Below are 19,188 nucleotides of genomic sequence, written 5' to 3'. Positions count from 1 at the left end.
TTATTACATTGTAATAAATGTATAATAACACAATGTATTATTACATTGTAATAAATGTATAATAACACAATGTATTATTACACTGTAATAAAGGTATAATACCACAATGTGTTATTACACTGTAATAAAGGTATAATTTCACAATGTATTATGGGACTGCAATAAATATATAATAAGAATGTATTATTACACTGTAATAAAGGTATAATACCACAATGTGTCATTACACTGTAATAAAGGTATAATTTCACAATGTATTATGGGACTGCAATAAATATATAATAAAAATGTATTATTACACTGTAATAAAGGTTTAATAACACAATGTATTATTACATTGTAATAAATGTATAATAACACAATGTATTATTACATTGTAATAAATGTATAATGACACAATGTATTATTACACTGTAATAAAGGTATAATACCACAATTTATTATTACATTGTAATAAATGTATAATAACACAATGTATTATTACACTGTAATAAAGGTATAATACCACAATGTGTTATTACACTGTAATAACGGTATAATACCACAATGTGTTATTACACTGTAATAAAGGTATAATTTCACAATGTATTATGGGACTGCAATAAATATATAATAAGAATGTATTATTACACTGTAATAAAGGTATAATAACACAATGTATTATTACATTGTAATAAATGTATAATAACCAAATGTATTATTACACTGTAATAAATGTATAATAAGACAATGTGTTATTACACTGTAATAAAGGTATAATTACACAATGTATTATTACATTGTAATAAATGTATAATAACACAATGTATTATAACACTGTAATAAAGGTATTATAAGACAATGTATATTACACTGTAATAAAGGTATAATAACACAGTGTATTATTGCACTGTAATAAAGGTATATTACCAAAATGTGTTATTACACTGTAATAAAGGTATAATACCACAATGTATTATTACATTGTAATAAATGTATAATAACACAATGTATTATAAAAATGTAATAAAGGTATAATACCACAATGTGTTATTACACTGTAATAAAGGTATAATACCACAATGTGTTATTACACTGTAATAAAGGTATAATACCACAATGTGTTATTACACTGTAATAAAGGTATAATAACACAGTGTATTATTGCACTGTAATAAAAGTATAATAACAAAATGTATTATTACACTGTAATAAAGGTATAATACCACAATGTATTATTACATTGTAATAAATGTATAATAACACAATGTATTATTACACTGTAATAAAGGTATAATACCACAATGTCTTATTACACTGTAATAAAGGTATAATAACACAATGTATTATTACATTGTAATAAATGTATAATAACACAATGTATTATTACACTGTAATAAATGTATAATAAGACAATGTGTTATTACACTGTAATAAAGGTATAATTACACAATGTATTATTACATTGTAATAAATGTATAATAACACAATGTATTATAACACTGTAATAAAGGTATTATAAGACAATGTATATTACACTGTAATAAAGGTATAATAACACAGTGTATTATTGCACTGTATTAAAGGTATAATACCACAATGTGTTATTACACTGTAATAAAGGTATAATAACACAGTGTATTATTACACTATAATAAAAGTATAATTTCACAATGTATTATTTCATTGTAATAAATGTATAATAACACAATGTATTATTACACTGTAATAAAGGTATAATACCACAATGTGTTATTACACTGTAATAAAGGTATAATACCACAATGTGTCATTACACTGTAATAAAGGTATAATTTCACAATGTATTATGGGACTGCAATAAATATATAATAAGAATGTATTATTACACTGTAATAAAGGTTTAATAACACAAAGTATTATTACATTGTAATAAATGTATAATAACACAATGTATTATTACATTGTAATAAATGTATAATAACACAATGTATTATTACACTGTAATAAAGGTATAATACCACAATGTGTTATTACACTGTAATAAAGGTATAATTTCACAATGTATTATGGGACTGCAATAAATATATAATAAGAATGTATTATTACACTGTAATAAAGGTATAATACCACAATGTGTCATTACACTGTAATAAAGGTATAATTTCACAATGTATTATGGGACTGCAATAAATATATAATAAAAATGTATTATTACACTGTAATAAAGGTTTAATAACACAATGTATTATTACATTGTAATAAATGTATAATAACACAATGTATTATTACATTGTAATAAATGTATAATGACACAATGTATTATTACACTGTAATAAAGGTATAATACCACAATTTATTATTACATTGTAATAAATGTATAATAACACAATGTATTATTACACTGTAATAAAGGTATAATACCACAATGTGTTATTACACTGTAATAACGGTATAATACCACAATGTGTTATTACACTGTAATAAAGGTATAATTTCACAATGTATTATGGGACTGCAATAAATATATAATAAGAATGTATTATTACACTGTAATAAAGGTATAATAACACAATGTATTATTACATTGTAATAAATGTATAATAACCAAATGTATTATTACACTGTAATAAATGTATAATAAGACAATGTGTTATTACACTGTAATAAAGGTATAATTACACAATGTATTATTACATTGTAATAAATGTATAATAACACAATGTATTATAACACTGTAATAAAGGTATTATAAGACAATGTATATTACACTGTAATAAAGGTATAATAACACAGTGTATTATTGCACTGTAATAAAGGTATATTACCAAAATGTGTTATTACACTGTAATAAAGGTATAATACCACAATGTATTATTACATTGTAATAAATGTATAATAACACAATGTATTATAAAAATGTAATAAAGGTATAATACCACAATGTGTTATTACACTGTAATAAAGGTATAATACCACAATGTGTTATTACACTGTAATAAAGGTATAATTTCACAATGTATTATGGGACTGCAATAAATATATAATAAGAATGTATTATTACACTGTAATAAAGGTTTAATAACACAATGTATTATTACATTGTAATAAATGTATAATAACACAATGCATTATTACATTGTAATAAATGTATAATAACACAATGTATTATTACACTGTAATAAAGGTATAATACCACAATGTGTTATCACACTGTAATAAAGGTATAATTTCACAATGTATTATGGGACTGCAATAAATATATAATAAGAATGTATTATTACACTGTAATAAAAGTATAATACCACAATGTATTATTACATTGTAATAAATGTATAATAACACAATGTATTATTACACTGTAATAAAGGTATAATACCACAATGTGTTATTACACTGTAATAAAGGTATAATTTCACAATGTATTATGGGACTGCAATAAATATATAATAAGAATGTATTATTACACTGTAATAAAGGTATATTAACACAATGTATTATTACATTGTAATAAATGTATAATGACACAAGGTATTATTACACTGTAATAAATGTATAAGACAATGTATTATTACACTGTAATAAAGGTATAATTACACAATGTATTATTACATTGTAATAAATGTATAATAACACAATGTATTATTACACTGTAATAAAGGTATAATACCACAATGTCTTATTACACTGTAATAAAGGTATAATACCACAATGTGTTATTACACTGTAATAAAGGTATAATTTCACAATGTATTATGGGACTGCAATAAATATATAATAAGAATGTATTATTACACTGTAATAAAGGTATAATAACACAATGTATTATTACATTGTAATAAATGTATAATAACACAATGTATTATTACACTGTAATAAAGGTATAATACCACAATGTCTTATTACACTGTAATAAAGGTATAATACCACAATGTGTTATTACACTGTAATAAAGGTATAATTTCACAATGTATTATGGGACTGCAATAAATATATAATAAGAATGTATTATTACACTGTAATAAAGGTATAATAACACAATGTATTATTACATTGTAATAAATGTATAATAACACAATGTATTATTACACTGTAATAAATGTATAATAAGACAATGTGTTATTACACTGTAATAAAGGTATAATTACACAATGTATTATTACATTGTAATAAATGTATAATAACACAATGTATTATAACACTGTAATAAAGGTATTATAAGACAATGTATATTACACTGTAATAAAGGTATAATAACACAGTGTATTATTGCACTGTATTAAAGGTATAATACCACAATTTGTTATTACACTGTAATAAAGGTATAATAGCACAGTGTATTATTACACTGTAATAAAGGTATAATAACACAGTGTATTATTACACTATAATAAAAGTATAATTTCACAATGTATTATTTCATTGTAATAAATGTATAATAACACAATGTATTATTACACTGTAATAAAGGTATAATACCACAATGTGTTATTATACTGTAATAAAGGTATAATACCACAATGTGTCATTACACTGTAATAAAGGTATAATTTCACAATGTATTATGGGACTGCAATAAATATATAATAAGAATGTATTATTACACTGTAATAAAGGTTTAATAACACAAAGTATTATTACATTGTAATAAATGTATAATAACACAATGTATTATTACATTGTAATAAATGTATAATAACACAATGTATTATTACACTGTAATAAAGGTATAATACCACAATGTGTTATTACACTGTAATAAAGGTATAATTTCACAATGTCTTATGGGACTGCAATAAATATATAATAAGAATGTATTATTACACTGTAATAAAGGTATAATACCACAATGTGTCATTACACTGTAATAAAGGTATAATACCACAATGTGTCATTACACTGTAATAAAGGTATAATTTCACAATGTATTATGGGACTGCAATAAATATATAATAAAAATGTATTATTACACTGTAATAAAGGTTTAATAACACAATGTATTATTACATTGTAATAAATGTATAATAACACAATGTATTATTACATTGTAATAAATGTATAATAACACAATGTATTATTACACTGTAATAAAGGTATAATACCACAATGTGTTATTACACTGTAATAAAGGTATAATAACACAGTGTATTATTGCACTGTAATAAAAGTATAATAACAAAATGTATTATTACACTGTAATAAAGGTATAATACCACAATGTATTATTACATTGTAATAAATGTATAATAACACAATGTATTATTACACTGTAATAAAGGTATAATACCACAATGTCTTATTACACTGTAATAAAGGTATAATACCACAATGTGTTATTACACTGTAATAAAGGTATAATTTCACAATGTATTATGGGACTGCAATAAATATATAATAAGAATGTATTATTACACTGTAATAAAGGTATAATAACACAATGTATTATTACATTGTAATAAATGTATAATAACACAATGTATTATTACACTGTAATAAATGTATAATAAGACAATGTGTTATTACACTGTAATAAAGGTATAATTACACAATGTATTATTACATTGTAATAAATGTATAATAACACAATGCATTATTACATTGTAATAAATGTATAATACCACAATGTGTTATTACACTGTAATAAAGGTAGAATTTCACAATGTATTATGGGACTGCAATAAATATATAATAAGAATGTATTATTACACTGTAATAAAAGTATAATACCACAATGTATTATTACATTGTAATAAATGTATAATAACACAATGTATTATTACACTGTAATAAAGGTATAATACCACAATGTGTTATTACACTGTAATAAAGGTATAATTTCACAATGTATTATGGGACTGCAATAAATATATAATAAGAATGTATTATTACACTGTAATAAAGGTATATTAACACAATGTATTATTACATTGTAATAAATGTATAATGACACAAGGTATTATTACACTGTAATAAATGTATAAGACAATGTATTATTACACTGTAATAAAGGTATAATTACACAATGTATTATTACATTGTAATAAATGTATAATAACACAATGTATTATTACACTGTAATAAAGGTATAATACCACAATGTATTATTACATTGTAATAAATGTATAATAATACAATGTATTATTACACTGTAATAAAGGTATAATACCACAATGTGTTATTACACTGTAATAAAGGTATAATACCACAATGTGTTATTACACTGTAATAAAGGTATAATAACACAGTGTATTATTGCACTGTAATAAAAGTATAATAACAAAATGTATTATTACACTGTAATAAAGGTATAATACCACAATGTATTATTACATTGTAATAAATGTATAATAACACAATGTATTATTACACTGTAATAAAGGTATAATACCACAATGTCTTATTACACTGTAATAAAGGTATAATACCACAATGTGTTATTACACTGTAATAAAGGTATAATTTCACAATGTATTATGGGACTGCAATAAATATATAATAAGAATGTATTATTACACTGTAATAAAGGTATAATAACACAATGTATTATTACATTGTAATAAATGTATAATAACACAATGTATTATTACACTGTAATAAATGTATAATAAGACAATGTGTTATTACACTGTAATAAAGGTATAATTACACAATGTATTATTACATTGTAATAAATGTATAATAACACAATGTATTATAACACTGTAATAAAGGTATTATAAGACAATGTATATTACACTGTAATAAAGGTATAATAACACAGTGTATTATTGCACTGTATTAAAGGTATAATACCACAATGTGTTATTACACTGTAATAAAGGTATAATAACACAGTGTATTATTACACTATAATAAAAGTATAATTTCACAATGTATTATTTCATTGTAATAAATGTATAATAACACAATGTATTATTACACTGTAATAAAGGTATAATACCACAATGTGTTATTACACTGTAATAAAGGTATAATACCACAATGTGTCATTACACTGTAATAAAGGTATAATTTCACAATGTATTATGGGACTGCAATAAATATATAATAAGAATGTATTATTACACTGTAATAAAGGTTTAATAACACAAAGTATTATTACATTGTAATAAATGTATAATAACACAATGTATTATTACATTGTAATAAATGTATAATAACACAATGTATTATTACACTGTAATAAAGGTATAATACCACAATGTGTTATTACACTGTAATAAAGGTATAATTTCACAATGTATTATGGGACTGCAATAAATATATAATAAGAATGTATTATTACACTGTAATAAAGGTATAATACCACAATGTGTCATTACACTGTAATAAAGGTATAATTTCACAATGTATTATGGGACTGCAATAAATATATAATAAAAATGTATTATTACACTGTAATAAAGGTTTAATAACACAATGTATTATTACATTGTAATAAATGTATAATAACACAATGTATTATTACATTGTAATAAATGTATAATGACACAATGTATTATTACACTGTAATAAAGGTATAATACCACAATTTATTATTACATTGTAATAAATGTATAATAACACAATGTATTATTACACTGTAATAAAGGTATAATACCACAATGTGTTATTACACTGTAATAACGGTATAATACCACAATGTGTTATTACACTGTAATAAAGGTATAATTTCACAATGTATTATGGGACTGCAATAAATATATAATAAGAATGTATTATTACACTGTAATAAAGGTATAATAACACAATGTATTATTACATTGTAATAAATGTATAATAACCAAATGTATTATTACACTGTAATAAATGTATAATAAGACAATGTGTTATTACACTGTAATAAAGGTATAATTACACAATGTATTATTACATTGTAATAAATGTATAATAACACAATGTATTATAACACTGTAATAAAGGTATTATAAGACAATGTATATTACACTGTAATAAAGGTATAATAACACAGTGTATTATTGCACTGTAATAAAGGTATATTACCAAAATGTGTTATTACACTGTAATAAAGGTATAATACCACAATGTATTATTACATTGTAATAAATGTATAATAACACAATGTATTATAAAAATGTAATAAAGGTATAATACCACAATGTGTTATTACACTGTAATAAAGGTATAATACCACAATGTGTTATTACACTGTAATAAAGGTATAATTTCACAATGTATTATGGGACTGCAATAAATATATAATAAGAATGTATTATTACACTGTAATAAAGGTTTAATAACACAATGTATTATTACATTGTAATAAATGTATAATAACACAATGCATTATTACATTGTAATAAATGTATAATAACACAATGTATTATTACACTGTAATAAAGGTATAATACCACAATGTGTTATCACACTGTAATAAAGGTATAATTTCACAATGTATTATGGGACTGCAATAAATATATAATAAGAATGTATTATTACACTGTAATAAAAGTATAATACCACAATGTATTATTACATTGTAATAAATGTATAATAACACAATGTATTATTACACTGTAATAAAGGTATAATACCACAATGTGTTATTACACTGTAATAAAGGTATAATTTCACAATGTATTATGGGACTGCAATAAATATATAATAAGAATGTATTATTACACTGTAATAAAGGTATATTAACACAATGTATTATTACATTGTAATAAATGTATAATGACACAAGGTATTATTACACTGTAATAAATGTATAAGACAATGTATTATTACACTGTAATAAAGGTATAATTACACAATGTATTATTACATTGTAATAAATGTATAATAACACAATGTATTATTACACTGTAATAAAGGTATAATACCACAATGTCTTATTACACTGTAATAAAGGTATAATACCACAATGTGTTATTACACTGTAATAAAGGTATAATTTCACAATGTATTATGGGACTGCAATAAATATATAATAAGAATGTATTATTACACTGTAATAAAGGTATAATAACACAATGTATTATTACATTGTAATAAATGTATAATAACACAATGTATTATTACACTGTAATAAAGGTATAATACCACAATGTCTTATTACACTGTAATAAAGGTATAATACCACAATGTGTTATTACACTGTAATAAAGGTATAATTTCACAATGTATTATGGGACTGCAATAAATATATAATAAGAATGTATTATTACACTGTAATAAAGGTATAATAACACAATGTATTATTACATTGTAATAAATGTATAATAACACAATGTATTATTACACTGTAATAAATGTATAATAAGACAATGTGTTATTACACTGTAATAAAGGTATAATTACACAATGTATTATTACATTGTAATAAATGTATAATAACACAATGTATTATAACACTGTAATAAAGGTATTATAAGACAATGTATATTACACTGTAATAAAGGTATAATAACACAGTGTATTATTGCACTGTATTAAAGGTATAATACCACAATTTGTTATTACACTGTAATAAAGGTATAATAGCACAGTGTATTATTACACTGTAATAAAGGTATAATAACACAGTGTATTATTACACTATAATAAAAGTATAATTTCACAATGTATTATTTCATTGTAATAAATGTATAATAACACAATGTATTATTACACTGTAATAAAGGTATAATACCACAATGTGTTATTATACTGTAATAAAGGTATAATACCACAATGTGTCATTACACTGTAATAAAGGTATAATTTCACAATGTATTATGGGACTGCAATAAATATATAATAAGAATGTATTATTACACTGTAATAAAGGTTTAATAACACAAAGTATTATTACATTGTAATAAATGTATAATAACACAATGTATTATTACATTGTAATAAATGTATAATAACACAATGTATTATTACACTGTAATAAAGGTATAATACCACAATGTGTTATTACACTGTAATAAAGGTATAATTTCACAATGTCTTATGGGACTGCAATAAATATATAATAAGAATGTATTATTACACTGTAATAAAGGTATAATACCACAATGTGTCATTACACTGTAATAAAGGTATAATACCACAATGTGTCATTACACTGTAATAAAGGTATAATTTCACAATGTATTATGGGACTGCAATAAATATATAATAAAAATGTATTATTACACTGTAATAAAGGTTTAATAACACAATGTATTATTACATTGTAATAAATGTATAATAACACAATGTATTATTACATTGTAATAAATGTATAATAACACAATGTATTATTACACTGTAATAAAGGTATAATACCACAATGTGTTATTACACTGTAATAAAGGTATAATAACACAATGTATTATTACATTGTAATAAATGTATAATAACACAATGTATTATTACACTGTAATAAAGGTATAATACCAAAATGTGTTATTACACTGTAATAAAGGTATAATTTCACAATGTATTATGGGACTGCAATAAATATATAATAAGAATGTATTATTACACTGTAATAAAGGTATAATTACACAATGTATTATTACATTGTAATAAATGTATAATGACACAATGTATTATTACACTGTAATAAAGGTATAATACCACAATGTATTATTACATTGTAATAAATGTATAATAACACAATGTATTATTACACTGTAATAAAGGTATAATACCACAATGTGTTATTACACTGTAATAAAGGTATAATACCACAATGTGTTATTACACTGTAATAAAGGTATAATTTCACAATGTATTATGGGACTGCAATAAATATATAATAAGAATGTATTATTACACTGTAATAAAGGTATAATAACACAATGTATTATTACATTGTAATAAATGTATAATAACCAAATGTATTATTACACTGTAATAAATGTATAATAAGACAATGTGTTATTACACTGTAATAAAGGTATAATTACACAATGTATTATTACATTGTAATAAATGTATAATAACACAATGTATTATAACACTGTAATAAAGGTATTATAAGACAATGTATATTACACTGTAATAAAGGTATAATAACACAGTGTATTATTGCACTGTAATAAAGGTATATTACCAAAATGTGTTATTACACTGTAATAAAGGTATAATACCACAATGTATTATTACATTGTAATAAATGTATAATAACACAATGTATTATAAAAATGTAATAAAGGTATAATACCACAATGTGTTATTACACTGTAATAAAGGTATAATACCACAATGTGTTATTACACTGTAATAAAGGTATAATTTCACAATGTATTATGGGACTGCAATAAATATATAATAAGAATGTATTATTACACTGTAATAAAGGTTTAATAACACAATGTATTATTACATTGTAATAAATGTATAATAACACAATGTATTATTACACTGTAATAAAGGTATAATACCACAATGTGTTATTACACTGTAATAAAGGTATAATTTCACAATGTATTATGGGACTGCAATAAATATATAATAAGAATGTATTATTACACTTTAATAAAAGTATAATACCACAATGTATTATTACATTGTAATAAATGTATAATAACACAATGTATTATTACCCTGTAATAAAGGTATAATACCACAATGTGTTATTACACTGTAATAAAGGTATAATTTCACAATGTATTATGGGACTGCAATAAATATATAATAAGAATGTATTATTACACTGTAATAAAGGTATATTAACACAATGTATTATTACATTGTAATAAATGTATAATAACACAATGTATTATTACATTGTAATAAATGTATAATGACACAATGTATTATTACACTGTAATAAAGGTATAATACCACAATTTATTATTACATTGTAATAAATGTATAATAACACAATGTATTATTACACTGTAATAAAGGTATAATACCACAATGTGTTATTACACTGTAATAACGGTATAATACCACAATGTGTTATTACACTGTAATAAAGGTATAATTTCACAATGTATTATGGGACTGCAATAAATATATAATAAGAATGTATTATTACACTGTAATAAAGGTATAATAACACAATGTATTATTACATTGTAATAAATGTATAATAACCAAATGTATTATTACACTGTAATAAATGTATAATAAGACAATGTGTTATTACACTGTAATAAAGGTATAATTACACAATGTATTATTACATTGTAATAAATGTATAATAACACAATGTATTATAACACTGTAATAAAGGTATTATAAGACAATGTATATTACACTGTAATAAAGGTATAATAACACAGTGTATTATTGCACTGTAATAAAGGTATATTACCAAAATGTGTTATTACACTGTAATAAAGGTATAATACCACAATGTATTATTACATTGTAATAAATGTATAATAACACAATGTATTATAAAAATGTAATAAAGGTATAATACCACAATGTGTTATTACACTGTAATAAAGGTATAATACCACAATGTGTTATTACACTGTAATAAAGGTATAATTTCACAATGTATTATGGGACTGCAATAAATATATAATAAGAATGTATTATTACACTGTAATAAAGGTTTAATAACACAATGTATTATTACATTGTAATAAATGTATAATAACACAATGCATTATTACATTGTAATAAATGTATAATAACACAATGTATTATTACACTGTAATAAAGGTATAATACCACAATGTGTTATCACACTGTAATAAAGGTATAATTTCACAATGTATTATGGGACTGCAATAAATATATAATAAGAATGTATTATTACACTGTAATAAAAGTATAATACCACAATGTATTATTACATTGTAATAAATGTATAATAACACAATGTATTATTACACTGTAATAAAGGTATAATACCACAATGTGTTATTACACTGTAATAAAGGTATAATTTCACAATGTATTATGGGACTGCAATAAATATATAATAAGAATGTATTATTACACTGTAATAAAGGTATATTAACACAATGTATTATTACATTGTAATAAATGTATAATGACACAAGGTATTATTACACTGTAATAAATGTATAAGACAATGTATTATTACACTGTAATAAAGGTATAATTACACAATGTATTATTACATTGTAATAAATGTATAATAACACAATGTATTATTACACTGTAATAAAGGTATAATACCACAATGTCTTATTACACTGTAATAAAGGTATAATACCACAATGTGTTATTACACTGTAATAAAGGTATAATTTCACAATGTATTATGGGACTGCAATAAATATATAATAAGAATGTATTATTACACTGTAATAAAGGTATAATAACACAATGTATTATTACATTGTAATAAATGTATAATAACACAATGTATTATTACACTGTAATAAAGGTATAATACCACAATGTCTTATTACACTGTAATAAAGGTATAATACCACAATGTGTTATTACACTGTAATAAAGGTATAATTTCACAATGTATTATGGGACTGCAATAAATATATAATAAGAATGTATTATTACACTGTAATAAAGGTATAATAACACAATGTATTATTACATTGTAATAAATGTATAATAACACAATGTATTATTACACTGTAATAAATGTATAATAAGACAATGTGTTATTACACTGTAATAAAGGTATAATTACACAATGTATTATTACATTGTAATAAATGTATAATAACACAATGTATTATAACACTGTAATAAAGGTATTATAAGACAATGTATATTACACTGTAATAAAGGTATAATAACACAGTGTATTATTGCACTGTATTAAAGGTATAATACCACAATTTGTTATTACACTGTAATAAAGGTATAATAGCACAGTGTATTATTACACTGTAATAAAGGTATAATAACACAGTGTATTATTACACTATAATAAAAGTATAATTTCACAATGTATTATTTCATTGTAATAAATGTATAATAACACAATGTATTATTACACTGTAATAAAGGTATAATACCACAATGTGTTATTATACTGTAATAAAGGTATAATACCACAATGTGTCATTACACTGTAATAAAGGTATAATTTCACAATGTATTATGGGACTGCAATAAATATATAATAAGAATGTATTATTACACTGTAATAAAGGTTTAATAACACAAAGTATTATTACATTGTAATAAATGTATAATAACACAATGTATTATTACATTGTAATAAATGTATAATAACACAATGTATTATTACACTGTAATAAAGGTATAATACCACAATGTGTTATTACACTGTAATAAAGGTATAATTTCACAATGTCTTATGGGACTGCAATAAATATATAATAAGAATGTATTATTACACTGTAATAAAGGTATAATACCACAATGTGTCATTACACTGTAATAAAGGTATAATACCACAATGTGTCATTACACTGTAATAAAGGTATAATTTCACAATGTATTATGGGACTGCAATAAATATATAATAAAAATGTATTATTACACTGTAATAAAGGTTTAATAACACAATGTATTATTACATTGTAATAAATGTATAATAACACAATGTATTATTACATTGTAATAAATGTATAATAACACAATGTATTATTACACTGTAATAAAGGTATAATACCACAATGTGTTATTACACTGTAATAAAGGTATAATAACACAATGTATTATTACATTGTAATAAATGTATAATAACACAATGTATTATTACACTGTAATAAAGGTATAATACCAAAATGTGTTATTACACTGTAATAAAGGTATAATTTCACAATGTATTATGGGACTGCAATAAATATATAATAAGAATGTATTATTACACTGTAATAAAGGTATAATTACACAATGTATTATTACATTGTAATAAATGTATAATGACACAATGTATTATTACACTGTAATAAAGGTATAATACCACAATGTATTATTACATTGTAATAAATGTATAATAACACAATGTATTATTACACTGTAATAAAGGTATAATACCACAATGTGTTATTACACTGTAATAAAGGTATAATACCACAATGTGTTATTACACTGTAATAAAGGTATAATTTCACAATGTATTATGGGACTGCAATAAATATATAATAAGAATGTATTATTACACTGTAATAAAGGTATAATAACACAATGTATTATTACATTGTAATAAATGTATAATAACCAAATGTATTATTACACTGTAATAAATGTATAATAAGACAATGTGTTATTACACTGTAATAAAGGTATAATTACACAATGTATTATTACATTGTAATAAATGTATAATAACACAATGTATTATAACACTGTAATAAAGGTATTATAAGACAATGTATATTACACTGTAATAAAGGTATAATAACACAGTGTATTATTGCACTGTAATAAAGGTATATTACCAAAATGTGTTATTACACTGTAATAAAGGTATAATACCACAATGTATTATTACATTGTAATAAATGTATAATAACACAATGTATTATAAAAATGTAATAAAGGTATAATACCACAATGTGTTATTACACTGTAATAAAGGTATAATACCACAATGTGTTATTACACTGTAATAAAGGTATAATTTCACAATGTATTATGGGACTGCAATAAATATATAATAAGAATGTATTATTACACTGTAATAAAGGTTTAATAACACAATGTATTATTACATTGTAATAAATGTATAATAACACAATGTATTATTACACTGTAATAAAGGTATAATACCACAATGTGTTATTACACTGTAATAAAGGTATAATTTCACAATGTATTATGGGACTGCAATAAATATATAATAAGAATGTATTATTACACTTTAATAAAAGTATAATACCACAATGTATTATTACATTGTAATAAATGTATAATAACACAATGTATTATTACCCTGTAATAAAGGTATAATACCACAATGTGTTATTACACTGTAATAAAGGTATAATTTCACAATGTATTATGGGACTGCAATAAATATATAATAAGAATGTATTATTACACTGTAATAAAGGTATATTAACACAATGTATTATTACATTGTAATAAATGTATAATGACACAAGGTATTATTACACTGTAATAAATGTATAAGACAATGTATTATTACACTGTAATAAAGGTATAATTACACAATGTATTATTACATTGTAATAAATGTATAATAACACAATGTATTATTACACTGTAATAAAGGTATAATACCACAATGTATTATTACATTGTAATAAATGTATAATAATACAATGTATTATTACACTGTAATAAAGGTATAATACCACAATGTGTTATTACACTGTAATAAAGGTATAATACCACAATGTGTTATTACACTGTAATAAAGGTATAATAACACAGTGTATTATTGCACTGTAATAAAGGTATAATACCACAATGTCTTATTACACTGTAATAAAGGTATAATACCACAATGTGTTATTACACTGTAATAAAGGTATAATTTCACAATGTACTATGGGACTGCAATAAATATATAATAAGAATGTATTATTACACTGTAATAAAGGTATAATAACACAATGTATTATTACATTGTAATAAATGTATAATAACACAATGTATTATTACACTGTAATAAATGTATAATAAGACAATGTGTTATTACACTGTAATAAAGGTATAATTACACAATGTATTATTACACTATAATAAAAGTATAATTTCACAATAATTATGGGACTGCAATAAATATATAATAAGAATGTATTATTACACTGTAATAAAGGTATAATAACACAATGTATGATTACATTGTAATAATTGTATAATAACACAATGTATTATTACACTGTAATAAATGTATAATAAGACAATGTGTTATTACACTGTAATAAAGGTATAATAACACAGTGTATTATTGCACTGTATTAAAGGTATAATAACACAATGTATTATTACACTGTAATAAAGGTATAATACCACAATGTGTTATTACACTGTAATAAAGGTATAATACCACAATGTGTCATTACACTGTAATAAAGGTATAATTTCACAATGTATTATGGGACTGCAATAAATATATAATAAGAATGTATTATTACACTGTAATAAAGGTTTAATAACACAAAGTATTATTACATTGTAATAAATGTATAATAACACAATGTATTATTACATTGTAATAAATGTATAATAACACAATGTATTATTACACTGTAATAAAGGTATAATACCACAATGTGTTATTACACTGTAATAAAGGTATAATTTCACAATGTCTTATGGGACTGCAATAAATATATAATACGAATGTATTATTACACTGTAATAAAGGTATAATACCACAATGTGTCATTACACTGTAATAAAGGTATAATTTCACAATGTATTATGGGACTGCAATAAATATATAATAAGAATGTATTATTACACTGTAATAAAGGTTTAATAACACAATGTATTATTACATTGTACTAAATGTATAATAACACAATGTATTATTACATTGTAATAAATGTATAATAACACAATGTATTATTACACTGTAATAAAGGTATAATACCACAATGTGTTATTACACTGTAATAAAGGTATAATTTCATAATGTGTTATTACACTGTAATAAAGGTATAATTTCACAATGTATTATGGGACTGCAATAAATATATAATAAGAATGTATTATTACACTGTAATAAAGGTTTAATAACACAATGTATTATTACATTGTAATAAATGTATAATAACACAATGTATTATTACACTGTAATAAAGGTATAATACCAAAATGTGTTATTACACTGTAATAAAGGTATAATTTCACAATGTATTATGGGACTGCAATAAATATATAATAAGAATGTATTATTACACTGTAATAAAGGTATAATAACACAATGTATTATTACATTGTAATAAATGTATAATGACAAAATGTATTATTACACTGTAATAAATGTATAATAAGACAATGTGTTATTACACTGTAATAAAGGTATAATTACACAATGTATTATTACATTGTAATAAATGTATAATAACACAATGTATTATTACACTGTAATAAAGGTATAATACCACAATGTATTATTACATTGTAATAAATGTATAATAACAAAATGTATTATAACACTGTAATAAAGGTATTATAAGACAATGTATATTACACTGTAATAAAGGTATAATAACACAGTGTATTATTGCACTGTATTAAAAGTATAATACCACAATGTGTTATTACACTGTAATAAAGGTATAATAACACAGTGTATTATTACACTATAATAAAAGTATAATTTCACAATGTATTATTACATTGTAATAAATGTATAATAACACAATGTATTATTACACTGTAATAAAGGTATAATACCACAATGTGTTATTACACTGTAATAAAGGTATAATACCACAATGTGTCATTACACTGTAATAAAGGTATAATTTCACAATGTATTATGGGACTGCAATAAATATATAATAAGAATGTATTGTTACACTGTAATAAAGGTTTAATAACACAAAGTATTATTACATTGTAATAAATGTATAATAACACAATGTATTATTACATTGTAATAAATGTATAATAACACAATGTATTATTACACTGTAATAAAGGTATAATACCACAATGTGTTATTACACTGTAATAAAGGTATAATTTCACAATGTCTTATGGCAGTGGTTCCCAACAGGGGGGTCGCGGCCCACAAGGGGGCCTCAGCGAGCTCTGTGGGGGGTCGCGTCGTATTTTGAATAGTTTTGAGCAATGAGCATTAAATAAAAGTCCTTAACTTTTTTCTGTTCAAAATTTACAAAATGTTTATAATGAGCGAGTTCATCATGAATCCATTTTCCAATCCGTGTTTTTGTCTTATCCTAAACCACTATGGTACACCTATAATAAGTGTTTACATTGGGACTATTTCACACTGGTTCGGATCGCTGCCGCTGCGGAGTAGCCTAGTACCTGCGTGACCCGTCATAGACGTACACAGAGAGAAGTAGTTCCGGCTACAATGTTCTTCCGAAAGACGCATTATTCTGTTAATAAACGCATGTTTATTATCACTCGTTATAGTGCCAAAAGCGTCAAAAATAAAGCCTCACAAATAACATGCAAGTATTGAGGTCCCAGACAGCAGTCATTTAGTAATAGCCTATATATATATATATTTATTTATTTTTTTATTTTTTTTACCTACACCTACCTGAATATTTTTGTTATTGCATTTCAAATAGGGCCACTTTATAGGCTACTCCTAGGCTTACGTTTTTAAATTACAAAGGGCCTACTGATGTTTTTGTTATTGTATTTTCAATATTATAGGCTATTATTTGTTCATAAACATATCTG

Source organism: Scardinius erythrophthalmus (genome assembly GCF_964197995.2).
Source record: "Scardinius erythrophthalmus genome assembly, chromosome: 20".
NCBI lineage: Eukaryota > Metazoa > Chordata > Actinopteri > Cypriniformes > Leuciscidae > Scardinius > Scardinius erythrophthalmus.
The sequence above is the reverse complement of the archived record's forward strand: the minus strand, read 5'-3'. Positions refer to the sequence as shown.